The following is a 9,729-nucleotide window of genomic DNA, read 5'->3' on the forward strand; positions in this document are numbered from 1 at the left end:
CAAAGGAGTTCTAGAGATATATCATAGCTAATAAAATGTCATTCCGCTTTTATCCTGTTAATGAAAGAGTTACACGACACGAATTGTACCGCTACATTTTGTCTTTTTTCACATTCCATCTACCCTTGCTGATTCTAATTTAAATATAAAAGTGCGATTAAATTTTTTGTATTCTTAATGGAAATTTTTGTAGGAAATTGTTTCAAATATAAAAAATGCGAATGTCAAATCATCCATTTTTAAATCTTTGACTAATATTATGATTATGAATACTATATTAGAACTCTCGAATCGTTGATTATTGGATTATCTTTTATTGATATCTGAATTATATTAAATATTATTAAATATTTATTATAATTCATTAATACTATTAATTATATCAGGAATATGAGATAATCCCTTGAAGCGTTAAGTAAAAAAATATGCGATATTTAGAATATGGATGTAATATGAGAGTGATGAATCATAAAATTCGTGAAATTATTATGGCAAAGATGTTATCGTACATTGCATGAAGAAATCTGTATCGATTCTCTGTCGTCTTAATTGATTTTTACAATGACCGTCCATTGCTGAATATATAACAATTGAATATATAAAAACGATGTCTTGAAACGCAGTCACGCCGTTAAGATTTTCATCTTGGTTAAATATAAATCGAGACTTTATTTATTCTTGGCAATGAGTCGCATCTTCGTCAGAATCGAGGCCTTGCATAACAATGTATTCAAAATGTATCGATGAATTATTTTTACTATTTTTCTTTTCATATTTCTTCTTTACAATGAAGACATAATTTATCAATCACTTGTAAATCAATATCGAAGATGAATTTCCTGCGAACAAAAATGAAATATTCATGAATATTATTTCTTTTTCTGTTTAATGAATTACTTTAGAGATGATTTATTCTAAGTAAATTGATCTATTATGATACTTTCAATATGATGTGCATAGCGTAAGTCACGTAATTGAAATGAGTAAGTACATAATATGGTTTGTTCGATCGAAGATAAAGTTTACCTTCACGTCATAACAATGTATAGACTATACAATGTTCAATATAAGTTTGCGGATGGAACTTTGATTGAATACTACGGATACTTGTAACCAGTGTTTCTCAACTTATATTTGAAATAGTCGAAACAATTCAAATCATTTGGTTCTTCAAACTTTTGAACTACTGTTCAGCAATTGCTCTCAATCTATAGACAGAACAATGTTATAGCAAAGAAAACTCAAAAATAATAAGCAGTTATATATAAAACAGGCAATAGATTCTATATTTAAAATCTTAAACTAATTTTTGTAATTTTTAGATTTACTTTTAGCATTGTTTGCAACAAATAATATAGTAAGTCCTATAGAAGTTAAGTTCTATAGAATTTAAAATCTCTCAATATTATCCATAGCAACTACTGAACAGCCTTGGTTTAAAGTTTCAACTTCTACTTTTAAGTTTTGCAATCTTTAGATTTTAGCAAACAATGCACTATATATATATAAAATCCAAAATCTCAGGTCTCTACTTCATTAAATTCGCTGGCTATAGTTTTGCTCCATCATTGTCCAGAGCAATTGTTGAGCAGTATTGATCTAAAATCTAAAAAACTTCCGCTTTATTAGTTTCGTTATTCATAACATTATCTGCGAACAACAAACAATATAAGTCTCTTAAAGTCTAAAATCTCAAATTTTTATTCCATTAAATTCATTATTTATAGCTTTATTCTGAATATTGTCTATTTATTCTCAAGATTATAATGATTATAATGAATTTGAAGGACTCATAATTTTACAGTATTTTAACTTTGCTCTTAAAGCAATTAGGAATGCTCATATACGTTAAAGTAAACTTAACAATATTAAGTTCTAGATTTTTTAAAAATTCAGAAAAAATTCACAATTTGAAATTTCTATTATAATGATAGTAAAATGAAACTTTTTCAATATTCAAAATTCAGGAATTTATTACTGAAATTATTCCATTAATTACTCTTATCTTTTATCTTTCAATTTGTTGAATGTAAAGAAACATATATTCATACATTTTTCTTCGAAATTATTTCGAAGTAATCGATCAAGCAATAAAGGCTTTGCGAAACTATACGAAATCTTGAATTATAATCCCAGAGATATCATGATATCTTTAGAGCGATAGATGTTTAATGTGTGATTGTAGTTAAGACGATCCTTATCCAATCTTGTTGATATAACTCCAGATAGAATTATTGCGTCTTCGAATAAGATAATTGGATATTCATATCCGCATTTTTACTCGATATTAATACATGACCTAAACAATAAAATTATTTTTCATAAAAATAAAAATTTATTATACAATTACAAAAAAAAATTTCTAACAGATTACAGATAAATAAATTATACAAATAAACATTAATAACGCAAATTATATAAGATTAAGAGAAAGAAAAAAATATATAATTCGCAATATATACATACTTGGTTTTAGACAGATAAGGCTAAAACAGCGCGAACAATCGGAACATAAGGAGATAAAAGAAAGGTTGTTGACTTGGCTGATCGGTGATGCATCGTCGATGGAATGTTTCTCGAGGTGAAAAAAATAATGGCGTGGTCGTGGAACGATAACCCAAGCTGCAGTTTATCGGTGTCTCTGTGCAATTAATTTTCGATCAACGCTGGATTAAGTAACTGCTTGGACAATACAAACTAACCAACAATACCCACCATTTTCATTGTGAATTTTCTTTTTTTTTCTTCCTCTTCCTTTCTTCCTTTCTTTCTCTTTCTCCTGCTATGTTTACCATTTGTGAAACTGGTACTTGAATCGGTAATAGATTGGCTGACTGAAATAAATAGTGAATTGTGTGATGAGATAGTGAAAGATTTATTAATAGGCTATTTGGACTTTTGTGTAGATACATGTTTTTCGTATATATTTTATATATTTTTCATACATGAATATGTATGATAATCGAATATTATAAACAGATGTAATATTCATATTTTAAATAGTTTATTCGTAGAAATAATAAGATATTCAATATAATATTGGAGCAAAATATACTTATTACATGATTTATGAAACAATTTCTTTTTTTAGTTTAATTTTTTCCGATAAATAATATTTTATATTATTAAAAAATTATTAGAAAACTTTTATATAATTAAGTATATATAATAAAATTACTTATTTTGCAGATACTATTGAATCATTAATTGAATATTTAATTTTGGTTTAGCTATATAAAAAATCATAGTCTATTTATTAATCATAATTTTTATTAACATTTTAAATATATATTTATATATATTAAATATATATATAATTTTAATATGATTATATAACGTTTTTAAAATGATCGATTATTGAGTAAGAATTGTATTTTATTTATGATACTTATCGTTACTTTGTAATTTCTTCGTATTTTATCAGGTCGTTAATCCTTTGAGATCATTAAGAATGATAATAATAAATCTCGCGGATTATTAAGTGTTATACAAATGCCGATAATATCATAAGTATTACATTGTACTGCGAATTTTATTTTCGTCATAAAAATATAAATCGTTTGATTAAGATTAATGATTCTAATAATATTTCAGATAACAATCCATAACAAGAGTCGATAGCTTGTATTTTACGAGGAAAGGCAATTGAAATGTTCGATGATTAATTGAATATATAAAGAATTTGCAATGAAATAATTCGGTGAAATATTTCGATATTTTGATATTGAACAAATAAACTTTAAAGTATAATTTAAATAAGTAAAATAATTAATTAAGTAAAAAATTTTTATTATTTTTAATTCTAAATATCTTCATTTTCCTAAATTTTCAAATTTTTAAATTTTCTATCTTTTTAAATTTAAAATTTGGATAATACAGTAAGCTTAAATCAAATTATATTATTATATTTATTTTTTATATATTAAATATTTTCATTTTTTCTAAATTTTCCAATTTTTCAAATTTAAAAATTAAGTTATAAATTTGCAAGTATAGCATTGTTTTCCTATAAATTAGATAATATATCCAATTAGTTAATTTTGACTGGACAATAAAACTATAAATTGAGAAATAAGAAGACATCTATCATTTTGTCAATTAATTTCCAATAGTATCAATTCAATAGAGCTCATAGAAGATAATCTATCTATAACAAAATGATCTAACCTTCCATTTAAAGTAATGCAATTGATTTATGTCTCATGAATTCTCGAGTTCACCTTACCTATTCCCATTAAAGTTTCAAAGTAACGTGGAACAGAAACTTTCTAAAATGTTCTCTAGACATTTCGTGCGTTGTATGTTTACTAGTCGTGACTGTCAACAATTGCAAAATTTAAATAAACAATATCCATATTTTAAAATCCATTTAACAAATTCTTTGTAAGATTTCTTATATATCTTTGTCGACTTGAATTATTTTATACAATGCGTTATGCAAATTTAATTAAATTTTTTGCTTTTAATCGTACTTTCAGGTCGCTTTCTTAGCCTAAAATTTAAAAAAGAAATTTATTTAGTATTAATGTTAATAAAGAGAAACACAATTTTAAAAATTCAATGAAAAATATTTCATATAAAATTTTACAATTTTATTACTAAAATTTTTTTATTATTAAAATTTTATTATTAAAAGATTAGAAAATTAAAAATAAAAACATAACCTTAAAATTATGCATATCATCATTTCAAAATAAATACTTTTTTTATGTGGTTCGAATTAAAAAATTCAAAGATGAGAAATATTATATTACGTATCTCATATTGGAAATTTCTCAATTTTATTTTAAAAAAAAATTTATTTGAAAATATTATGACAACATAAAATACGGCGCGGTGAAATCTATGCCTCGTTTCCACAGAAGCGTAAAACGGTAAAAGCACAGTATTTTCTCCATCGATTTAGCCCACGCGTAAATACATATGTACATATCGTCGAGCACACGCGTAATTCGTTGCTAATCAATTAGAGCAGGATCTCAACGTTGATTGGCTGGCCTTCTTGTAGGAGTAGAGCGATAAATCTGTCACGATGAATTGCGAGACTGCCCTAGCCGTGGGTCAAGTAGTTCAGATTCAGACTGTGTCGATGGATAATCGGTAGAAAATAAAACGGCACTTTTGCACAATGAAATTACTACAATAGTAGACAATAGAACTTATTCAACAAGATTATATGAAATCTTCGAGCACGTGTAAACTAATCGATACAAAGCTATTCGATACAGGTAATTCGCGATCAATTATTTCTTTACCTTTTTATTTAATAGTAAAAAAAATTAGATACGAATTTTGAAACAAGATTAATTTATATTTGTAAATATTAATCAATATTTGTATTTACTTTTAACGATCATTTAAATGTTATCATTAGATGTTATGTTTGTTTTTTATAATTGGATGATAAAGATTAAATAAATGACAATTGTTTATGGTAATAATAATTAACAATTAAGAAATTAAAAAAGATAAATAAAAATATTATTTTATATTGAATATTTGATATATTTTATGGAAAATTGTATTTAAGTAAAAAAAAAAAAGAATTAGATATTAATTTTTGATATATAGAGCGTTAATATATTCGTGAAATATTTTTGAATGATCGATTTTAAGAGAAATGGATACATTAAACAGAAGTTAGTATACAAGATTGAGGTACTTTTATCATTGTTTCACTATTTCGCTTCATCTAATACAAAATTAAATTGTTTATAATTTAATAAACTTTAATCAACGTTTTTATTATCTCACATGTATATTAACATCTTATATATTTATTATTTAACAATGATAATATAATTTTTTTACAGAAAATAGAATATATGGTTCCTTTTTTTTTCTATAGAAACCGATGTAATAAGTAAATTCTCAATATACACCATTAAATAAGAAATTTTCTTCGTATTTTACTTCGTATTAGTTCCTTTTCCCAGAACGTGTATCCACAACCTGTTAGCTTATAGTTAGCAAGAAACGAGTCATTTAAAAGCTGCATACAGATTAAGAACAAAATAAACAGTCTCACATGTTTCTTAAGATAACTGCCCGACATAAATAAAGGAACATAATTCTTATTAAAATAGCGTTTACAATGATTTCGATTCGATCGTTCAATATGTAAGACAGACTTTATTTTATTACTTTTTCTTAATTAAAAATATAGAATAGACCTTTTACAATTAATCTGTCATTCTGTGTAATTAATAATCAGAATTTTTATTAGAAATATAGTAGCAAAATCATTAAGAGTGATTATCATGCACTGTCACGACGATTCTTTAACGACTATCAAGATTGTAATTCAATTTTTCATTGGTATTTACTTTTTTTATTTGTTTTTCGTAAAAAAAAAAAATATATACATATATAAGATGCTGTATATATTTATTATTTTTGAAAAATCGATTTTAGAGATCAGAACAAAAGTTAGTATTGATTGAGAAAAAAAAATATTGATTGAGATTTATTTATTAACATATTTAATGTGAATATAGCTTTATAGAAATTTCCTATTTTATGTTAATTATATGCTCGCCTCATAAACTTTTTCAAAAGATGTAAGTAAGAGTTTTCCATATATCTATTTTTTACACATATATTCATTTTATATTTTTCATTGTTTTATACAAATATCTGTCACTATAGTCATATTTCTTCAATTTTAGTGCTACATTAAATAAGTAATCCGTCTTTTCATATGTAATCAATTGATATTTATTAACTTCTTTCAGTTCTAGAATTGACTTTACAACGAATATATTAACGCTTTCTACATCGTGTCCATAATCACGAACACATCTAATATGTCTATCGAGAAATCAACGAAATTTGCAATTGTATATACATATTCTCCTCAATCTTACCTTCCTCGATCCAAAACTCCATTGGAAATAGAGAACGTTAAAATATCCAGTGTCGTTCGTCATTTCTTTGCCTTCAGCTTTAATTATTCGTTAATCTCGTGCAGGTCTCGATAAATTCCTTTCCGTAGAATGTGTCCAACGTCGGACATAAGCCATTTTTACATCTGGTTCGTCTTGTTTCTCCCCAGTGCAACGCTCGCGTGGGCATGTACACGATGTGTAACGAGTCCTACGCATGTTTAAATGAAAGGTTGGCTGCCCTGTTCATAGGAAAGCGACGAATACCATCGCATATTCTTATAACGAATCGTTGAAAATTATTTCGAATCGATCATCGAATCTTTGATCGTCGAATTTATCGATTATAATATTGAATCAATGTCAGTTTGTGGTAATGATTTGAGTGAGAAATATTTGAACAATATTTGTTGTAAAATAAAATTATTTTTAGAAATTTGTTTTGTGTCATACGATGAAGAATTTTTGTAACATTATTCAAGAATATCTTTCGTAAAATAGGATTATTTGTACATTTTATTGTGCATAGAATTTTATAATTTTGTAACAATTTTAATTGATAATAGTAATAGAATATTTGAAGAATATTCTTTCTAGAAAATATAAATTTTATAGCAATATTAATTGATATTTAAGAATGCTATTGCAAAATGTTATAAATAGAAAATTATTTCTAGATGAATATCTTTTTAAAAATATTAATTTATAATAATTCAAGGTCATGTTGTTGCAAAATATCTTTCGTAAAAGAGAATTGTTTTCAGAATGTGAAAAAATATTTATAGAAATGTTCATTTGTAATTTAAAATCATTTTTAAAGTGTATAATGATTACATATTTCTATAAATCTGGTTTTACGAGTATAAATTTCAATGGAACAACCGAAAATGAAAAAAATTTAAAGATTTCTCGTTTTCAAGATATAAAACATGTAGTATATTAGCCAAATGTATAATTTAATTTTGATGAATCTCGATATAAAACAATACAACGATACAACGAATAAAACACGTGCACGGTTTTAAATAACTCGCTTGTATTACAATGTTCGAAACTAGCGATTGCTATAGACTAAAATAATAGACTTACATATTTCTCGCTTGTACGAATCAATTCAATATTGTAGTTATTATATCGGACAATGAGAAGAGGCGTCTTCAGAATGCAAATGCGCGATGTATCAAACAGTGTTGGCCTGTTTCAAAGTTCAAAGGTATCGGTGCATTGTTAGTACATTGTCACCAATTTTTTCGTCATAGAGATTCGAGTTTGTTTCAATATTCGATATCTCGTTCAAATTGTGACTATGAACATGTTTTGATCTTTGGGGGCGTATAATACGGAATTTAATATACAGCTTTGAATATGAATGAATTGCAAAACGTAGATAATATTTAATCATTTTTAATTCTAATATTAGAGTTTTTTTATTTTTAAAATAAATAAAAAAATTCATACGATAATCGAGCGTAATAAAATAAAAATACATTCATGATCAGTGTTCTGTCAAATGTCGAGTTCTTTGTGTGTGTGTGTGTGTGTGTGTGTGTGTGCGCGCGCATATTTCTAGAATTTTTTCATTTATGAGTGAAGGGAAAGAGCATATTGCCATAGTTTATTAACATTATTGATAAAGATTTTAGATTTTCTTCAAAAAATTTTTCATTAGTTTAAATTTAAATTTTATATATAATTCATTTTTTTTTTCAATATAATCAAAATATTTCTTAACAGTTTCCATTTCTACTATGTTTTAAATTCAATATCCATTCTTGGTATAGGTTGAAAACCGCTGCTTGATATTTTATTATTTTACTTCAATTTTATAATATTTCAAAATATGCAAAAGTAAAATGAAAATCAATTAATTTCCATAAAAATGATGAAATATTTCATCGAATACAAACATGCTAATATATCAAACAATAGTTATTGGTTTGTTCTGTTAGGTTGGAGTCATTATGGAACACAGAAACACAATTATTGCCGACTATATTTAGAACATCAAGGCACAACGCGAGAATATTAAATTTTAAAAACAGTATCCTTAGTATCATGTATCATGTAGAAGTTATTGCGAATAATTGATCGTACCGTTACCGGGCATCACGCGAGCGAAAATATAGCGAAAAATGTTTTGCATTCGAATATTCAAATTATACTGCGAATGCTTCGATCTCCTCCATCATTATAATTTGTACCGTATCGTAACGCAAATTCAAAGATCCCTTCCAGGCTCCGTTCATCTTTTGAATTACTCAATTATTGTCAAGAATATTCGAGTCTGTTTATTCTATTTTCTCGTTTCACAACATGATAAATTAATTATAAATTATAAATTTCAGAATTAAAACATTTAGAATGGCGCGAAATTCAATATTCTGATTGCATTTTTAAATATTTTGCCTTTTTAGTTTAAAATTATATTTAATAAATAATATTTAGATTTATAAGAACAAAAATTAAGTTTTGAAAAAGAAATGAAATTGTAATAAGTATACTTATTACAAACTCAATTGTTTAATAATTGTAATTTGTTAGTAAATTTAATTTTAATAAATTTAAAGTATATTCTTAATTATAATTAATTTTAATTTTTTATATATATAATAATTGTATAAAAATATTTTTCACTTATGATTTGAATCATTTAAATTTATATTAAATATTCATTCAGATTTGAATTCAATAATGATTCGTTGAAAGATAATTTAGACAAAATATTTAAATTCAATGAAAGTTCAAACTTATTTGCGAATCGAACTATTTTTCGATTTCAAAAAATTAGAGAGAGAGAGAGAGAGAGAGAGAGAGAGAGAGAGAGAGAGAGAGAGAGAGAGAGAGA

General features: G+C 25.3%; 1 protein-coding gene across 6 annotated transcripts in view; it reads left to right on the forward strand.

Annotated features, from left to right (window-relative positions):
* Nucleotides 1-9,729, forward strand: part of LOC102670749 (glycogen-binding subunit 76A) — a 78,200-nt gene that overhangs the window by 56,186 nt on the left and 12,285 nt on the right. The window lies entirely within an intron of this gene.

This window comes from Apis dorsata, unplaced genomic scaffold (assembly GCF_000469605.1).
Source record: "Apis dorsata unplaced genomic scaffold, Apis dorsata 1.3 scaffold_137, whole genome shotgun sequence".
Classification (NCBI taxonomy): domain Eukaryota; kingdom Metazoa; phylum Arthropoda; class Insecta; order Hymenoptera; family Apidae; genus Apis; species Apis dorsata.